General features: G+C 35.5%; 1 protein-coding gene across 11 annotated transcripts in view; it reads left to right on the forward strand.

Annotated features, from left to right (window-relative positions):
* Positions 1-21,416, forward strand: part of SLC16A7 (solute carrier family 16 member 7) — a 160,318-nt gene that overhangs the window by 46,028 nt on the left and 92,874 nt on the right. For 9 of the 11 annotated variants that reach the window (XM_060025128.1, XM_060025136.1, XM_060025127.1 and 6 more), the window contains one exon: positions 11,770-11,867. The exons of the other annotated variants lie outside the window; for them this stretch is intronic. The gene's annotated coding sequence lies outside the window, so the exon portion shown is untranslated. The remainder of the gene's footprint in view (positions 1-11,769; positions 11,868-21,416) is intronic. 11 annotated transcript variants of the gene reach the window in all.

Raw genomic sequence — 21,416 nt, forward strand, 5'->3', positions numbered from 1 at the left:
TATACACGTATTACTTGAAACAATCGTGTATAAACTCTTTAAGCTTTTTCTCTGCCTTTATATTGGAGCTGTGGTAGCTGCCAGGATACGTTGTAGTAAAATAGCACACACAAAGTATTTGCTTAGGTAAATCTGTATCCTGCACCCACCTCTTCCATCTCAGAGGCCTTCCCTAGTCACATTAGCTAAAAGGACCATTTCCCCCAACCCCTTATTCCTATGATACTTTAAAAAAATTTACCTCATACAAAGCAATCCTTTTAATTTGTCCGTTTGTATCCCCTACTAGGGCAGAGTACATTGTGTGTTGATTTTCTGCCAGATTCTCCTGAGTCTAGTCTTATACATAACATGCACTCATGCACTATTCATTCATTCAAAAATAATTCTTAGTACTTGTCTTGAGATGGGGAAAATGTGACGAACAAAAATGAAGACCCTGCCCTTATGGGACACAAAACTCTTTGTATTAAAAAGTAAATTTTTTTGATAGTTCCAGATTTATTCTATAACCGTGCAATAGTTTCTAGGGCTCTTATTATATATGTGTCAGAATAGAAATAAAGCTAGTCTCTTTTTTTTTAATGTTCCCTTTATAACTTTTCTGCCTTTATTCCAGGGAGTCACTTTAGCATGGGTAAACATTACCGGTTATCATTGTTTCTTACTTTCTCCATTTGTGAAAAGAGGGAGCCAATTCCAAGGCTTTTCTACAGCCTAGGGCTTAATAAACCATTATCAATTGTGCTTTCCAATGTGTGTCAGTTTCTCTTTATAGAGAGCCTTTCTGGGCTTTTCCTACATGTTACTAAGAAGGCAGTTTAGAGTTTGTTTGGTGGGAAGATGTGCAGTAATGTTAATAGTCCACCATTTTGGAATATCGGTATTCTATCCAAATAACCTGAAACACTGAATAAAAGTCTAACAAAACAGACGTTTCCTAATGTTGCTTTAAATGGTGTTTTAAGAAAAAAATGTTTGAATTTACAGTTTCCTTTTTAAATTAAATTTATTTATTTTATTTTTGGCTGAGTTGGGTCTTTGTTGCTGCATGCGGGCTTTCTCTAGTTGCAGCAGGCGGGGGCTACTCTTCGTTGCAGTGCGCGGGCTTCTCATTGCAGTGGCCTCTCTTGTTGCAGAGCATGGGCTGTAGGTGCGTAGGCTTCAGCAGTTGTGGCGCGGGGGCTCAGTAGTTGTGGCTCACGGGCTGTAGAGCGCAGGTTTAATAGTTGTGGCTCGTGGGCTCTAGAGCACAGGCTGAGTAGTTATGGCTCACGGGCTTAGTTGCTCCGCAGCATGTGGGATCTTCCCAGACCAGGGCTCGAACCCGTGTCCCCTGCATTGGCCGGCAGATTCTTAACCACTGAGCCACCAGGGAAGCCCTGAATTTACAGATTTTTAAGATTGTAACCTTAATTTATTTTAACTTAAACACAGTCTAATATAAAACCTTTCCTACCCATTTTTGTGCTGGAGTAATACTTTATGAACTGATGTGACAAGAGTTGCAAAAGTTGCTGTCTTAGCGTTTCCCGTATGAATACACTGTCATTTGTTTCTTTGCTTCATACTGACCCTTGGGCCTGGAATGTCCTTCCCCTTTTCCTTTTAGTTCACTGGTTCCTTTCTATCTTTTAAGAAACATTGCTTTTTCTAGGATTCTGTCCCTGTCCTTACTTACCTGAGGCTGGTTAATTATCATAAAGCCATGCACATCGTTATTTCTCAGTGTTTTCATAAAGCCATGAGCATAGTTATTTCCTTTATCACATTTTTCATAATTATTTATTTCTAGCTTTGCATCCCCTAATTAGTCTGTGAGCTCTTTGATCCTAGAGACTTTATCGTGCTCTGGTTTGTAACGATCTAACCCAACACGGTGTCTGGCACAAAGATTGTCGGAGACTTTTCAGGTGGCTATAACAAACTACCACAGACTGGGCAGCTTATAAACAACAGAAATTTATCTTTTATAGTTCTGGAGGCTGGAAGTCTGAGATCAGGGTGCAACATGGTCAGGTGAGGGCCCTCTTTCAGGTCGCTGATTTCTTATATCCTCATATGGTGGGGGAAGTGAGCTAGCTTTCTGGAGGCTCTTTCATAAGGGTCCTAATCCCATTTCTAATAACCTTCCAAAGGCCCTACCTCCTAATACCATCATCTTAGGTGTTAGATCTTCAACATAGAATTTTGGGAGACACAGACATTCAGAACAGCATAGATCATGCTCAGTATATGTCCATAAATGGATGAATAAAAATTAAGGCTTAAGATTGGATCCAATTCTTTGTGCAGAGGATAGAACCTCAAAGAAGGTATAGTCCAGAAGGGAGAATACAATTCAACAATGATTACTTTTTCCATTATGATAATCGCTGAAGTTATGAAATATAGGGGCAATAATGAAATGAAAGTTGATTAGGGAAGAGCATGCAATTTAGGCCAGAAAATTGAACTGACAATGAACTCAGATTATGGTTATGGGGACCAATTGAGAAGGATTCTTGAATGATTATGAAGAATTTGCAAGGAGTGTACCGAGTAAAGAATGATGAAATTTAATTGAAAATAACTTGTTGAAACTTTATAATAATTGGGAAAATAGACACGAAGGTGTAGGAAAATTCATTTTAATGCTGTAAATTATTGATGAATTATCACTGCTAGCATATGCTCAAAATAGACTTATGTTGTCAATTTTTAAAAGCCCTTGGATAATTTAGATTAATATAATTCACTTAAAATCTATATAAAATATTAATAAGTGACATTACCCACCACATTAAGACCTTGCTCCATGTCATGGACTGTGCTGCATACTTTTGTATACATTATCTTTAATACTTAATCCAGTGCAATTGTTCACATTTTACAGATGAGAAAACAGAGGGTTAGAGAGTTCATTCCACTTGTCTTTGATCACACAATTCATTAAATACCAGATCTGGCATTAAATCCATTCCATTTGAATTGAAAGTTTGTGCCTCATTACACTACACTGTCATATACGCCAGTGAGTCCCTGAAGTATGTATACATTTTCAGCATGAGCTTAAAGTGTCAAGCATAAGTGTATATAATTTAGTTATCTTTTACATGGTCACTCATTCATTCATTTATTCATTCATCAAACATTCATTGTCTCTCTAGGCACTGAGCAAGGTACTGCATATAAAACACATTTGCATGCTCTTTTGGAATTTATAGTGGAAGAGAAAGGCATTTAGAAATATAAATAACTATGTAATAACAATCTTGATAAAGTCTATGAAGAAAAATACAGTGCCTTTTGTTAAGTAGATTACAGAGCAGGGTTCACATGTACTTACTTTCCCGTGGGCAAAGGTAATTAGATTTACAATATAGCTTACTGTAACTCAAGAAGATGCTTAAAATAGCTCTAGATAAGTGGTACCACACCAGTGTAATCAAGCCGAACAGTTTGAAAACATTGCTCTTCCAGCAGTCTTTCGACAGTACAAAGGGAATTTTGGTGAATTGAAGAAAATTGTCCTGACAGGTTTTGAAACTTTACCAAATGTCATGTCTGTATTTCAGCTTTGGAAGGTGACTTTGGAACTCTCTCTACAATGACCTACATCTGTTCACAAAAGATAATAAATATCCATGAAGATGATTATTGCGCTGCCCTTTAGAGAGCAGTATCTATCCCGCTGCAACTCTGAGTATGTGGGAGATTTTGAACTAGACATATTGAGAGAGTACTCGATAAGTTTGAATATTTGGCTTCATGTATTGCTAACATTTGGCATAAAATCTAAACAGCAGTAGAACAGGAGAATTTATATCATTTAAGACCTACTAAAGCTGAATGGCCAAACTAAAACAAACAACGAAAAACATTTTTAAAAGGCAAACAAAGCAAGGCAAAACAATGTGAAACTTAACCAGGTGTTAATAGCAACTTAGGTCCTGCCTTTATTGTAGTTCAAAGGTTATGACAGCCTAAATTTCAATTTCAGAAGTTACCTTAGGCCTGTGTTATAATGATGTTATAAGTAACTGGCACTTAAGGAATTTGTGAAAATTGCAGAAAAAGCAAAGTCAGTGATCTCTGTTGTTTTTTTTCTCACCAACAAATGTGTGTTGTAGTTTGACTTTTCTTTCTGCCTTCTCCGTTCAAAATCTGTTCATAAACCGATGGAAGTCTGGTAATTTCCTGACAGTTGGAGGTACTTTTGTAATTATCTGTAAATCTGAAAGGCTTGAGACTATTTATTAGCTGTCAGGGAGCCATTGAAATGCTTTTCATGAATTAAGTGGAAATGTATGTTAAAGATAGAAGTTAAGCAAGAAATCCGATATCATAATTGAAACTCATTGTTGTCTATCAACTCTAGGTATTGTAAGTCTTCCCTATTATCACCTTTCCTGAGAGTTCCTTATCCTGTCAGTACTTCTCAGTATCCTCTCCCTTGTCTTTCTTTCCTCCTCTCACAAAAGAGGAATTGTTAAGTTGGGTCTTGAGGAATAAATAGGAGCTTTGCTAACAGAAAAGTGAGAAAAGGATTCCTTGATAGGCACTGACTTCTACCAAGGCGGTAAAAACATGAAGGTATGAAACAGCATGGGTTAAGCTGAAAACTGAATTAATTCAGTGTTGTTAGAACATATAGTGCAAGGCAAGAAGTGACAGTAGAGAACGATGGGGGAAGGGGTCAAAACAGATGGCAAAACCATCCAAGATCAAGAAGAACTTATCGTATATTAGGTGAGGGCCTATTTGGTGACCAGGAAGGGGCTTACCTCTACTACCAGGGCAGGAGGGAATGAATGAAGGATTAATAGAGATACAGAAATGTGCACAGATAAGAACACATTTGTGAGATTTCATGCCTGGTCAGATGGTTTTCATTTTCTTTGCAAATAAGAAGCCTGGTTAACCACAGGTGATGACAGAGTGGTTAGGAAACTTGAGGAGAGAGGAAGCTGTTTAGAACTGTATTAGAAAGGAGACGAAGGTACCAAGAGGTGTGAAAACAGCTTACTGGGAGAGGCACTGAGAGTCCTGCTAAAACTGAAATCTATGAATGTGTATTGGCATCCGTCTGTGCACTTAATTTATATTTTTAGAGCTCTACTTAGTACTCTAATTGTACGGCCCATTTTTGACTTTGGAATTTTCAGGTTCCTTGTTACCAGAAGACAAAGTTGACTTGAGAACATTGATGATTATAGATGATATTAATATTTATTGAGTGCTTATTGTGCTAGGAATTGTGCTTAGTACATTATGGACATTGCCACATCTAGTCCCCTCTTTCCTATGAAGTATAAGTATTATTCCCATTTTAGAAAACAAACTGAGAATCCTGTTAAGTAATTTTCCCAAGGTATTTTACCAATGAGAAGCAGAACTAGGATTTGAATGAAGATCAGCATTGCAGCTGAGTAGAAAAAAAATTGAGGTTAAAAAGCGCTAATAGTTTGGGAGAAGATGTAAGTGTCAAAACAGTGGAAAATTTCAGGGAAATTCCAGGACAGAATTGGTGGAAATAAGGTTTTTAGTGTTGTATAAAAGATGGGAAGCTAATTGGGAATCGGAATGTCAATGCTTAAGACTCCAGTAATAGAAGCATTCAGAGTGCCCATTAGCTTCAAGTTGGAAGTGAGTTACTGAAAGGAGAGTAGAAGTGGAGGTTGTGGATTCTCTGGCTAGGTTATTGATCACAGTGCATGATTATTGATCAGTATTGATTATGGTGAGACTTTGGAGTGAAGAGAAATGGATTTTGAAGAAATGATCTGAAGGATGATAAGTCCTAGTTTTCAGGATGATATAACTTGATGAAATGAACTTAAATGAAGAAAGATTTCTTTGTATGAGTTGAAAAAGTAATGACAATAAGATGGAGAGTGGAACTAGGATTATGGTGAGCCTCTGTTCTGGACCTAATGATATGGAATTAGCATGTATTCAGGAGGACTCAATATAAGTCAGGTCTTCAAGGAGAAAAGATCATGGAGAGAATGCAATGTCTAGGTTAGGAATAAGGAAATTTATTTGAAAAAAATGGGAGCTCTAGAGGATACAGTGAAAAATATTGGGAAGGACATCAAGAGGGGCGGAGTAGGGTGGAGAGTATGAACCAATAGGAAAAAATAGTGTAGTTGTGTGAGTATGAGACTGAGAAAGAGGATTAGTGATTAGAAGAAACAGTTAATTTAGGACCTGAGAGTATGAGAGACAGAGGCATCAGTGGAATTTGATGGCTTCAAATTTGTAAATGGAGCTTTGGTTTAAAGGTGTTTATCTATTTTGATTCCAAATAGTGCCATGATTTGACTTCAGCCGCATTAATATTTGAGCTGAGTGTGGCGCTGTCCAAAGTTCTGTAGGTGTTGAGCTGATGGAGGTACCTTGCTGGTCGGTCATTCAATATAAGATCTGGATTAAAAATAACTGGATTTATGCTTCTGGTTCTGTCACCTGCTTAATAATATTTTACTTAAAAAATCTAATATTGATATTAGTACATATTACTTAGGCATATTTTTCTAATATTTCACTTATTCAAAGCATCACACTGCATTAATATTTAGTGTTTAGGATTGTATATCATCATCTTTTGATTATTAGGACAGGTTCCTACTTAATGATATTAATTTCTATTGCTATATTTAAAAACAACATAGTCTTACCTAAGCACTTGAATAACTGTAACACAAATTAAGAAATATAAATGGGGTCTGTAGATTTACTTTTTCCAAAATGTATGGAAAAGAAAGGTGGCTTATAGAAAATAAAGTAGATACAACATCCTCAAGTGGATTTTCTCCAAAAATTCATCAGATTTTAGCACTGCAAGTGTTTTTACACATCACATAGTGCATCCACTCATCAATGCAAGCATTCAAGGTCTTTTTTTTTTTTTAACATCTTTATTGGAGTATAATTGTTTTACAATGGAGTGCTAATTTCTCCTGTATAACAAAGTGAATCAGCTATACATAGACATATATTCCCCATATCTCCTCTCTCTTGAATCTCCCTCCCACCCTCCCTATCCCACCCCTCTAGGTGGTCACAAAGCACTGTGCTGATCTCCCTGTGCTGTACAGCTGCTTCCCACTAGCTATCTATTTTACATTCGGTAGTGTATACATGTCCATGCCACTCTCTCACTTCGTCTCAGGGTCTTTTTATGAAAGATATATCTTCTAACTGTATGGTAGTTGTGGAAAGAGTGAGCAAAATTGAGGTTGGAATGTTGGCTCCTGCCCCTAAAATTGTGTAACCCTGAAAACTTGGCTTCTCCAAGCCTAATGTTCCCTGTTCTATAAAATGGGAATGCTAGTATTATCAAAGAGTAATTGAGAGGATTGCAGCAGCCCATTTAACTTTTAGACACCTCTAGCTATCAGAGGTTATATTTACATGGAACAAAACTCTGTCTCTCTCTAGTTTTCTAACATATTTGCTGTACTTCAACTTCCTGGAATTGCATTAGGAAGCTGAAAAATCATCTTAACACTAAGTTTCACACAGAGTTTAATTTTTGATGTTTATGCAGCAATCAGGGCTTTGACAACTCAATAATAACAATGGTTTATTTTCCCCAAAGATAAGTATTGAACACCCAACATACATAGGCAATGCTATGTGGAAGCCCCCCCAGGCAAAATCAGTCATCAGAGGAGTCATGTATATCCCAGGAACCATCTGCTTTCATGGCCCTGCTGTGCTCAGGTGCAGGCTGGGAGCAGCCTGTGGGAAGTGTGGATTCTGTGCAAATCCAGCAAAGGGTTTCAGAGCTCAGCAGATTGTGCCCTTGGTCACTTACACTGCATCTAGCTGGAGGTCTTGGAAGCACCTTGTTCAGGACACCACATCATATGTGTCCACCCTAATCATATGTAAAAATAATATTGCTAAAGGGTCTGGTGTACACTTTGTTTCACAGAAGAAAAGATAAATGTAAATTTGGCTGTAGGGAAGACAGCAGCTAATAGGAGCTCCTATACATTTTGCTTTCTTCACATTTCCCCATGCCAGCCCCCTCATAGCCACCTCCACATGCATCATAAAAGTATGGTGACACCAACAAGACAAACTGATTAAGACATGCTTTTGCAATGTGGTTTGGCGTCAGCCTTCTTCATGGTTAATTTTCAATACAATACTTAAAGAAATTATATTTGTTTTCAATACTGATCAACTTTCTTTCATTTTTGACTTCTCACTTATCAGGCTGGTGATTTACATCTCCATAACAAAGATACGTGAGCAAGAATTGTGCATCGATATTTTTGCTAAAGTTCTGCAGTCACAAATTTCTGTTCTTCTGTCTTCTCACTTTATGTTTATTCTAAGATGGTTTCAGTCATTTCCTTGAATTATGTAATTTTGGTGTACTTGTTTACAGATTTTAGGTTATACTACTTATTAAGGAGTGCAATAGAATTTCTTGAAGTCGGCCATGAAAATGGCTACTTACAGTAGCTGTAGATAGTGTTTCTGTAGTTGTATATTACAAGGCTTTGGAGAATCTGCCTCCTGTGACTTTCAAAGCTCACCCTTTGAATAAGAAGGACTTACTCTTTAGCTTTGTCCTAATGCCTTCACATTCTACAACCTTGGGTCAGTCAGCCCCTTGTCAGCTGATGTGATTCTACATTTTTGCTTTGATCATTAATCACTCACTTTAAGTTCTCCTTTTGTACTGTTTGCTATTTGCTTCCAAAACAAACATGCTTTCTGTGCTTGTGAGGAAAGGAAAGGAGAAAGAGAATTAAAAGAAAAGAGTAGGTGGGTTCTCAGTTATTTTTTGCTTATTGCTAATGTTAACTACTATCATAAAGTTTGGAATTATGATTGAAGTATTCGTGAATAATGCATTCAAGGAACTTTTTCTTAAGCCCTAATGAACACTGAGTATTTCCAAATACGACTGGATGATGCTATTAAGTTAAAGGGGAAAACTCTCTCCTAGAAGAGTAGGTTTATCTGCTGTTTCTTCTGAAAATTTGAATGTGGATTTGCATAGTACTAAATATTCTTTTTAGCTCTACTATGTTTTCTAAAATAGCTTCTTATTTTTGGAGGGCTTTTTGTCCATTTTGTCAAATATATCAATAAATTTACCTATTTTAACTAATGTAATTTTTAATTTTTATCACTCGGTAGTAACCAACCATGTGTAAACATGAATGATATATTTTCCTCCTCTACATCACACTTCTTAGCCCCTTTAATAAGAACCTTTATAAAAATAAGATCATGAACCCTGGGTAATGTATTTTAGTTGCAACAAAAATTCCTAAGTTAATTAATTATGAGATGACTGTACACCAGACATAGAACTTCATGACACCATGAAGTATTAAAATACTGAATTAGCTGCTGGTTCTTTCTAAAAAGTATGGCCATTTAAATCACCTAAATAATGGCCTCTGAAATTACAGAATTAAAAAATTATATTTTTTCTACCTGATAATTGGATAAGAGATTGGAAATTAATATAAACTTCCAGGGGCTGAGAGATTCCTGGGTGTTTTTTTGCTTCCTTTTCTTGTTTGTATTGATTTTCACTATAATGGATCAAGGAATTTCTTTTAGCTTCTGGACTTTTCTAGAAGTGCGCTAAGTTTTGGGTATTGGTTTTATAGTAAGGGACCTATAACACAAATTGTTTTTTTCAATAAGTAAAAGCCTTTGTCAAACTTCTCTGTGATTTAGCCATTCATGTTTCAGAAGGTCACATATACTAACTTTTGTACAAGGTGAAGTTTACTCAGAAGGTCAAAAGGCATGCCAAAACAAATAGAAAGCATTTTATTTCATTTTAACTACATCTCTTTAAAAAAAAAAAGTGTTTATTTAATGGATATGATCACATGACTGTCAAATTAGTCCTTTCTTTTTTTTTTAAACATACCAGCTCACAAGCACGTACCTTTTAAGGTCTGTGGCCTGTTTCTGTTTAAAAAAAATAATAGTAAAAGTACTCAATAAAGCAAATGAGAAAACTTTTGCTGCCCTATTTTTCACAACAAAATACTGTAAATTAAGATAATTCTGGTACTCTGATGTTCTAGAGTCAAATCAGGGAATTTCTAAACTCAAACTGTTAAAATAAGTTTATAGTTAAGATACAAAGGAAAGAAAGAAAACTTCCTTATCTCATTATTCTCAAATGTTAGTAACATTATTTTATCTAACATGAGAATCAAAATATGAGAGACATTGCTTTTGGGGCATGGGGTAAATAGTGAATTACTCAAATAATACCAATATATCATTGTATCTACACATGAAATGAATTCAGAATTATGTATTTCAGTGGTAGTCACTGAAGCAAAAAATTAAGTGTAGTAAGATGGTATGTCCTTAAACATGTTAACTATATTATATAAATTTTACTTATTGTGGTATAATAATACCAGTAATTTTGTAAAATATATTTTAATATTGATTCTAAATTCAAATAAATTTAATTGTCACTACAAGGAAGTTCTTCACATATATTATAGAACTGACAAATTTTCATGAGATATTTACTAAATGAGACAGTTATATGTGCATAGTCTGCTTTTTATAGTCTTGGAACTTCCACAGTAAGCAGATTGACTGCCAGTCTGAAATTCCTTCCGTTTTAGACTACAATGACAAAGTTCTCCGGTCAAACCAGGTAACATTGCAAGTGCTATCTCAGTGACATTGTATTATCTCTGTTCTCTCCTCTTAGTCTTTGCTCCTGTGAAATATATTTCAATAATCTTTGCGCTACACCATACTCTGTAAAACAATCTGATTTCTCTGGATCATATCTAAAAGTTGATTAATTATATTGGTTAATAATAAGACAAATAGGACTTATGTTCGTAAATAAATCTCATATTTTTCAAGTCAGGAATAAGCAAGGATCTAATATTTATTCATCTATATAAACTAATATTTTTCATTGTTTCAAGTACCAACTATTGATAATAATAATAGTTCTTATTATATTCTTCTTTTTCTTCTTCTTATTTTGTTGCCAAACACTATGCTAGTATTTTACAAAATATTAACTGACTTAATTTAGTAGTCATGATTCTGAGTTAAGTACTACTACATCCCCTTTTTTTTCCAGGTAAGGGGATTGGACAGAGAAGTCAAAAACTTGTCTTAAGGTCTATATAATCAAAGAACATACAAAGAATTGATGGTCAAATTTTGACGATCGTTTTCAATATCGTCAATATTAATATCAATATTAATAATCTTACTGAAATTCTCTTCAGTTTTCAAATTAATATATTTAATGTAAATAGCCTTAATGAATTTATGTAAAAATTTCAAGTTATTGATTTATAAACATACACATACACACACATTTATTTATCATCCTACCAAAAGTGGAAAGAAAAGCCTCGCAAAAGTTAAAGACAAGTTATTGTTTGTTTTGAAGTCCCTGATACTTTGGGCTGAAGTGAATCTCTTTGATGTTTCCACAGGAATTCCTCTACACTTTGGGAAATATGACTTAGGACAGAAAATATAAAGGCAGGCACAAATAAAGGCAGTCACCATAGTTATGATGGGTTAGTGGTGATATGAAGTAATTTAACTAAACAGTCTGTCCATATCTAAAGAGGGCCTTGAAATAAAACCTTGGAGATTTAGAAAAGGCAAAGAGCAATTTCAGCCAGTGCAAGAGAAAGCTACATGCTATCAACTCTTTCAGAGATGGAGTTGGATACCTTTTTCATTTTTCTTTTTATCATGCATCTCGATATTTGGGTGATTATTCTTTCATTCTTTTAGGAGTCACTCTTAAGATGTGATGCTTTCCTGTGAAACCTTAGACACAGGAATCTTGGAAACCAAAGGACTCTAGGACTCTGTGCCAATAGAGCTGCTTTGTGAGTACCCTCAGCGTATAATAACGTTTTCTTCTGTCTGAGTCATTCTAAGTCATGCCGCTGTGGAACTGGTGGATCTTAATGTGAACGGGAATGTTAGCTTGGCTGGTGTTTAAATCCATTTTCAAAACTAGAACAGATTTCAAAGTTGGCACTTTTAGCTTTTAGTCCTTCTATGAGTCTATATTCTGTGTGATCTTGGTCAAGAGATTAAGCTTCAGTTTCTCTGTATATAAAATAGAGCTAAATATAGACTTCTTTCACTGAAAGGATATTATAAAAGTAGTAAATTTCAATAATAATAATTATATTATGTTATTATTACTAATATGAATGCAGGTTTTAAAATAAAGGTGGAGGCTTTAGGTATATACTTTTATTATTATCTTTGTCATTTGCACCCTTTAAAAAATAACTATATTTTGAACAAAAATGTTTATGTTGGGAGTTCTCATATTCATATTTTATTTGTATTGATACATACTCTTTATTACTCACAAAGATTTAATCTAACTTGACCCTCAAAACAATCCTGGTGTAAAGGAGGTCAGGGATTATTATCCCCACTGTGCAGATGAGAAAACTGACCCTCAGCACTGTCAGTGTCTTGTTCAAGACTGTATAACTAGTAACAGAGAGAATTTGAAGTCAGATGTTCTTAATAACCAGTCTATGCTCTTTTCAAAAACTATATTTAATAGGCCGAATTTCCTTTTTGCATTTGGATTGCTACATGCTTTATATTATGAGTATTGTGATAAATTTACGAAGTTGTATCACCTGTTTGTCAAGAACAGTTCCTAGACCAACTGTATGGTTATATTCTGCCTTCATTTTCATGTTCATGAACACATCTTCGTATGTCCAGGTGGTAGGCAGAATAGTGGCTCCCCACATCCTAATGCCTTCACCCTGTGAATGTTATGTTGCATGGCAAGGGAGAAGTAAGGCTGCTATTCAGATGACCTTGTGATTATCCTTGATTGTATGTATGGGCCCAATGTAATCACCAGGGACCTGAGAAATGAGAGAAATGGCACGAAAAGGATTCAGCCCAGTGTTGGTGGTTTGAAGATGGAGGAATGCAGCCACAGTCAAGGAATGTGGGTGGCTTTTAGGAACTAGAAAAGGCAAGGAAACAGATTGTTCCCTTGGCCTCCCACTAACACCCTGATTTTAGCCCAGTGAGATTTCTGACCTCCAGAGCTATGAGATAATAAATTTGCATTGTTTTAAGCCAGTACATTTGTGGTAGTTTATTACAGCTGCGATAAGAAGCTAATACAGCCTGACACTGTGAGATTAGGTGACGCAGTTGAGAGTAGAGTGGTTTATGCCAGGGTGACTGAAGTCAGTCACGGGGAGATTTGCCTCTGTGGTGTGTTCATTTTTTTGTCCCATGCTAAGCATATAACTGTTGAAGTAGGTTGTAACATGTCATATAGTTCCTTTTGGATACATGGTTCACTAAGGGAACGGACTTGTCCTTGCCTATTCCTTATTAGTTAAGAGCACAGACTATGGATCCTGAGTATATGAGTTGACACTCTGGCTCTGATTCTTACTACAGGCATACTTTGTTTTACTGCTTTGTACTTTATTGAGATTCCCAGATATTGCATTTTTTTTCAAATTGAAGATTTGTGGCAACCCTGCATCAAGCAAGCCTAGGCACCATTTTCCCAACAGCATTTGCTCACTTTGTAACTCCGTGTCACATATTGGTAGTTTTTGTAATATTTCAAACTCTTCACCAGCAAAATGATTACAACTCACTAAAGGCTCAGATGATGATCAGAATTTTTTAGCAATGAAGTAGTTTTTAATTAAGGTATGTACATTTTTTAGACATAATGCTATTATTGCACACTTAATGGACTACAGTATAGTGTAAACATAAATTTTATGTGTGCTAGGACACCAAAAAATTTATGTAACTTGCTTTATTTTGATATTCGCTTTATTATGGTGGTCTGGAACTGAATCTGCAATATTGCTGAGGTGTGCCTGTAATTATGACCTGCCAGAGCGTTCGACTTTTCGTCTGTGAAGCAAAGACAGTAAAAAGCATCTTTTTCATAGGGTTGCTGTGAGAATGAACTGTGTTAATTTATGTTACGTACTTAGAACAGTACTTGGCACATAGTAGGAGCTATATAAATATTAGCTATTGTTATTATTATTACTTTTATTCCTTAAATACTGTATTCTCTAGGGTCACAGTCTTTGTTTTCATGGATAGACAGGAGAGTGTCCAAAATCTTGGGGGGAATGCTTTTGGGGTAGAAGGATTTTAATGAAACTAAATTCTGTCCATTTCATAATTTATCTAACATAATTTTTAAAAATTATATATATTTGATAGCTAATATTTAATATATTTTAAAATAACATATTTTACTTTTCTTTTTTTAGTTGAGGTATAGTTGATGTATAATATTATATACGCTTAAATGTACAAAATAGTGATTCACAATTTTTAAAAGTTATATACTCCATTTATCATTCTTATAAAATAGATTAAAATCTTTTACTTTTAAATAACTCCCTTCCTTGTCTGCTCTCATTATCACAAACATGTAGATGGGGCAAGTTTTGCATATTCTATAATAATTCACGTCATTTGTCTTTCTATTTTAGACTCTATTGTGTGTCTTTAGGTTTGTTTTGATGTCACTGTTTAAGCATGCAGATTTCTTGGTGCTAGGAAAAGTATGCAGCACCCTGTAAAAAAAGGTCTTAGATTAAAAAAAAAATACTTTGCAAGTGAGAAAAACCTAGTCTGAATTTTCAGACATTCTATGAAGAGAGGAGCCTCTGAACTGGGTAAATAGAAATTGCTACTTCATTCACTGTGTCTGGCAGTGGTGTGGTGGATCTTCTAAAGGCCTGGAAGGAGCATATCTTTGATTAACTTTTTAGACTGTGGGCACAGTAGCTATATTGCAAGGCACAATATATTAATTAATTCAGCCAACATATGTTACACACCTCCCAATGTCAACAGATAAATGATGTCTGTTCAAGGCTTTCCCAGGACAGTGGGGAAGAACCGATGATCCCTGAAATAGCATCGATTCTAGTAGTAGAGTTAGGCAGGGATGCAGGATCTGTTTATTCCATCTACCGCCCTACACACGGAGGCCAGTAGCAGCATGCCATGATTCCTTACATAGTTTTTAATCATGCATTGTTCTTATGGAATAGCTTGTCTCTGCCTGTTTTCTGACTCCCTAGGTTTTCTCTGGTAATTGGATCCTTAAAAACTATATCACAGACCTATTGAATATGTGGTTTAAAAACACACCAATAATCACATTGTGTGCTTTTAATTAAATGTTATTTCTATTTTCCCTGAAATTTATTTGGCATCTTTGTGGTGTCCTTTAGTCTGTTTCTTCAACTTCTAATTTACAGCCTCACTGCTCCTACGCTTCACTAATTGGCGTCTCATTTGCCTGCATATAGTTAAAAATCACAGAAAATTGGGAGGGGCTTTCCCCAAGGCACTTAACTATGTGGAAATATATAGATCTTTGTGTGACCTCAGAAACTTTTGAACACTGAACATACAAAGGATATCACTCTTTCTTAACTCTGCTTTAATTTTAATCTGAGATTTGACAGAAGGGTAGCAGAAAAAGAGAGAAATTATTTGAATAAAAAAAGTCACTGGAATGAGTTAGTGGAAGGTTTCAAGAAAATTACATACCAAATACCTTGTCATGTCTTCTTTACCTCTATATGCCTTTCTACCTTGAAATCACATCAAGAAATCAGTAGGGAGGTAAGCTGAGCACACTCCACAGTATTCTTCCCATTAAAACCAATGCCACTTACTCACTCACTGTGTCCTCATTTCTTTTACATAGACTGTGGATTCTGGGGGTTGATGTTAATGCTGAGAGCAAATATTCAGGCTGAACTGACATATATTTTTGGCCGTCTCTTTAACCCAATTTTTAAATTAAATATTTAGTCTTCACCATTCATGTTATACTCCAGAAATAATGAATTGAGAATTCCTGTTAAGAGTAAATCACTCACTTTTGCTAATGTATCCATGAAAAATGTGGTTAATAATGAGTACATTGGTTTCAGATACGGGGAATATTTCTAAGATATTAAATTCTGATAATCAAATCCTAACATTGCTTAACAGCTTTATGATGTTATGGCAGATGCCCTGAGCAGATAATTTTATGATTATGGTTCTTATCTATAACATGCAAATGTATGTAGAGATGAGTTAAATCACACAAGATTCTACAGTATATGACAACTCTCATAATACTTTATATCTCTATTTTAGGTTTAATAATTAGGCCTTGTTAACTGTGTATGAATCTATTTTCCATCATGGAAGAGTGACTGAGAAAAGAGAACCTGTTTTATTTATCTTGGCATTCCTACTATTCATAACATAAGACCTTTTGTATGCTAACTGCTTACTAAACGTTGGTTAAATTGATTAATTAACACAAGGGAAAAATAGATTGGGCTATCCCTTTGACTCATTCATTTAATTATTAAAATTGATGCTAACCTGGAGAATGTGGCTTGGCTATGTGGTCAAATGGAGATTCTAATGGAACTTTTCTCCAAAATTTAGGCTTTCCCTTTGTAGGAGCGCAGCCTGCCCTAGTATATACATGGTGTAAACCAGACCAGAAGGCAGCTCCTCTGTAGGAAGGCACATAGGGAAAAGAGAGTGCCCAGAAATGTCTGTCCTAAGCGTGCATAGTTTGTTTGTTTTTTCTCTTTTTCCAAATTCAGCAATCAGATGTGGAACAGACTGAAGTGTTATTTTACCAGAAGTGTCTCCGTAAGGAAACATGAAGCCAGTAGGTAGGTGAGAAGCCTGAGACTCAGAGGGGTTAGGTCCTTTGTTCAAGGTCAGAAGTCAAGTGTAGGTCTGAACCTAAGCTTTCTAACACTAAATCAAATACTTTTTAAAAAAAGAATCCTTTAGAATAGGGTGAAGAAGGACAGCAAGGAGTTACACTGCACCACAGTAGGAAATAGCCGGTTCCCCAGGGGGAGGAAGCCTAATGAGTAGGCTGGGGCTCATCACAGGGCCAAACAAAGGCAGAGAAGGTCCATGTGCTCTGTCTGTTGCTGAGGAGGACACCAAGAGAGTCGAGCCCACACAGGGAAACCAGAGACAAATAAAATAATTGAAGCCATAGGATTTTCATCAAGCCCTAGGGTGTGGTGGTGACTCCTATAAACTTTACCTTTGTCATATGACTTTACATTACTTTTCTTTTTTTACAGCTCTACTGAGATGTACTAATTGACCTAAAACATTGCGTAACTTTAAGGTGTACAATGTAATGATTTGATACACGTATATATTGTGAAATTATTGTCATAATAAGGTTAGTTAACACATCCACCACCTCACATAATTATCATTTTGTTGTTGACATGGTGAGAACATTAAAGCTCTACTCACCCAGAAACTTTCAAGAATACAATATGGTATTCTTAACTACAGTCACCATGCTGTACTTATCCACCAGAACTTATTCATCTTATAACTGAAAGTTTGTACTCTTTGACCACCATCTCCTCATTTTCCCTAGCCCTCAGCCCCTGGCAACCGCCATCCTACTATCTGTTTCTATGAGTTTGAATCCACATGTATGTGACATCACACTGTATTTGTCTTTTTCTGTCTGACTTATTTCACTTAGCATATTGCCTTCAAGGTCCATCTATGTTGTCACAAAAGGCAGAATTTCAGGCTTTTTTACGGCTGAATAGTATCTAATGTACACATATAATATATATACCACATTTTCTTTATCCATTCACTTCTGTATCTTGGCTGGTTTGAATAATGCTGCAGTGAACTTGGGTGTGCAGATATCTCTTCCAGATAGTAATTTCATATTCTCGGGATGTACACCTAGAAGTGGGTGAACTACTGCTGTATCATACAGTAGTTCTATTTCTAATTTTTTGAGGAACCGCCATATCGTTCTCCATAGCGGCTACACAAATTTACATTTCCACCAACAGTGTGCGAGGACTCCCTTTTTCCAGCATTTGTTATCTCTGGTCTTTTTGATAATAGCCGTTCTACTTTTTAAATTTATATGTCATGGCATCAACAATTAAAGATTTTATACTTTCATTTAAAGTAACTTTAACATGTTTTAAAGTTTTTGTTAACTTTTACTAAGGATATAAACTTATTTTGAGGTGTGGAAAAATCTCATACCTGGTGAGATGTGACTGGGCCAGTAGATGTAATGTTGCCTTAAGCTCTATTTACTCATATCTTATATTAATGTCTAATGCTTTTGTAGCATTTTTTTTAAAACCAGGAGAAATAATGGCTTCTAATTTACTAATGGCCGTGAAAAGCCAAAGCACATTAAAACTCCAACGTTAGTATTACTGACTATAGTAATAGATGGAAACTACACACTTGATCATATTATCTTATAACATATCCCCCAGGCATACTTGTGTGTGTGTGTGTGTGTGTGTGTGTGTGTGTGTGTGTGTGTGCGCGTGCGTGCACAAAGATGGCTGTGGGGTATAAGGGTTGGAAAGCAGCAGTGAGGAGTTATTGACCACTGTGCCATGGTCTGAACTTGTACTAACTGTCCGATTTAGGCAAAGATATTGAGGCTTTACTCAAGTAGAGAAATTGGATGCCGGTATAACAATTGGAAAGCTACCAAATTTATTGAAATAAAATGGTACCTGTGGGAAAGAAGGGAAGGAGATGGATTTGAGTCCTTGTGGAAGTAGACTCTACCAGGATTGGTAATTTGATTTGATGTTAGAGAAGGGGAGACAGTATTGGTGATTCTGACTTTGAGCTGAGTCACTGGCAGGTGCTGCTGCGTTTACTAGAAAGCTGTGAGGCCCTGTGCACGCTGAGGGCAATGGCAGGGAGCTAAGAGGAGTCAGAGGTTCTGAGCTAGAAGGGTATTTCCAAAGTACTCTCTCTCTGAATGTGTTTCCTGTATTGGCTGACTATAGTAAGATCTATTAATTGGGTAACAGTCAAAGAAGGAAGGGTCTTAAATGTTCCCTATACTCAAATCATGCTTCCAGTAATTCTGTTCTATTAGTGAGCCGCTGTCATCAGCAAAAAGAGGGAAATCTGTTGAAATGGTAGAATACCTCTATATTATATGTTTAGGACCTCTTTGATCCCATTATATTTTCCTGTGGTATTTTTAAACCATAACGGAATTATTTTATGCAAGCAAATTTAACTAAAGACTTATTTTCCTTTTATGCTTATCAAGGTTAAAAAAAAAGGATTTCTTTTTACATTATAACTCCAAAGGATAATTAACTCAGAATAGATTTGGGTTGTTTTCTTCTATTATATGCTGATTTCAAACTCCATTATAATTCTAGAATTCAGAAAATAATGGGATCACAGTCAATTATGCTAAATGAATGTTAAGCTTACAGTACTCTTTCCAGGAAAAGAATAGGAAAAAAAATTTATCCAAATGAGAAAAGCAATCCATTAAAAGATTCCCATTGTGTTTGTGAGGTGTTTGATTAGTCTTTTGACTAGTTCACTGCTTTTCCTCACCCAAATATCTATATTATCTGAGCTTTCCGCCTTGCAGAATTTCTTGCAATTTTTATTCACATGAGAAACTTGGGTTTTCCCCACGAACTCAGTTTTCACTCCTTAGTCATAATGCGAAAAACATCAAAATCTCACAAGGGAAATGTGCGAATGCTGCCTAGAACTTGGGAATAATGTTATAAACAAATTCATTGCCAGGAACTCATTGTCATATTTCAAAGGCAGAATTAATAACCTGTTCCAAGAGCACACATGCTGTTTATCAAGGTTTTCGTCTGAGAGCGTTTCCTCTCTCTCTCTCTCTCATCCCTGAATTATTGAAGAATTTTGGAAACTGGAATTTAAAAAAAAACTCACATTACCACATTTATGGAATTACTTTGAGAATTTGTAACCTTGGCAAAGGTTAGTCACCTTCAGCCATTTTCTCCCCCGGGCTCAGGGTGTATGAGTCTGTTTTGTATTTGGCTTTCCTTTCTCGAAGGTTTATGTAATAAACATCACTGTCTTTGAATAGTAATTTCTTAAGAATTTAATATTGTTGTAACAATAAGCAAAATCATACAAAATAAGTACAAAATGTATTGTTCGCACTCCTGTTCACACTCCTTTAGAATCTAAAAATTGTAATTTTTTTAGATCTTGCGTTATCAGGTTATTTTCTTGATAATGTAATTTTTACATATCAATCTTAGAATATATCTTTGTATTTCTCTTTTTATTTAACTTTAGAACTTTTTGTAATAATACTAAGTAAAAATATTAATCACACTTATGAGAGCTTTTTAAATTTAGCATTCTTGGTATAATTAATGGCCTGTTTGCTTAATAAAGTTAATAATCATTTATTTGCATAGAATTAAGTCTTATTGTCATTTGGCTTTATAGAAAAGTAGTTGATGAAGCAAATGACTAATGAAATTTTATTCTACCACCTTTTTTGAAAAAAAAAAACTACTTCAGGTATATCTACAGAGTACAGAGTGAAGTTATTATTAATTGATTAGTCACCTATGTTGCATCAGGTAATTTTATCCCAAATAAATGTATTGAACACTTCCTAGCTACTAAGCACTTTGCTGTGTTGGGACAAAGGTATTTGAAGAGTTCTCAGTAAAGACGTCATCTGCTTTTGATTGCTATATGTACTATATAACTGTGAAATCCACATTACAGTTTATTTAGTGTGTTAAAACTTCAGTGTATGCCTAATTTTGTACAAGGCAAAATTTCCTAATGCTTTTATTTTGTTTCATTGTATTTTTTGAACTTAAGGTTTTAATAGAAGACATAAAAATATCACGTCTTATTTTTAAAGGCATTTGCATTATTTAGCTAAATAAATTAGAGGAAATGTCCAGAGATTATTTGTTACTACCTGGTTATTGTAACCATTATATATGTACCTTTAGAAATGCAGCCTATTAAAATCTTTGGGAATCATATTTTATAAGTCATTGCTTATTACCTAAGTCTAAATAATGGCATCTTTCATGTAGGAAATCAAATTCTCCTCATCCATTGACCGTAGAAAGGCTGACCTGCTGTTCAGTGGAGAGGAACATGGACCTTGGACCCACATAACCAAAATTGGAATCCAGGACTCAATGTTTACTAACTATCTGACCTAAGTAACCAAACTCTGACCCTCCGTGTCCTCATACTTTAAATATGTATCATAATGTCTATCTTATGTGGTTTAAAGAATGAGGTCATGGATGTAAATTGTTTGGTACAATAACCTACGTAGAATATGGGAAACACCCACTAAACGATAGCTCTTCATTTCTCCAGAACTTATTGTAAGTTCTTCAAATCCAAAAATGGCAACACTGACCCACCATCAGATTCCCCAGTTCCTGTTGTTGTTTTTTTTTAATTTATTGATTAATTAATTTATTTTTGGCTATGATGGGTCTTCGTTGCTGCGCGTGGGCTTTCTCTAGTTGCGGTGAGCGGGGGCTACTCTTTGTTTT

This window comes from Delphinus delphis, chromosome 11, assembly GCF_949987515.2.
Source record: "Delphinus delphis chromosome 11, mDelDel1.2, whole genome shotgun sequence".
NCBI classification, from domain to species: Eukaryota; Metazoa; Chordata; class Mammalia; order Artiodactyla; family Delphinidae; genus Delphinus; species Delphinus delphis.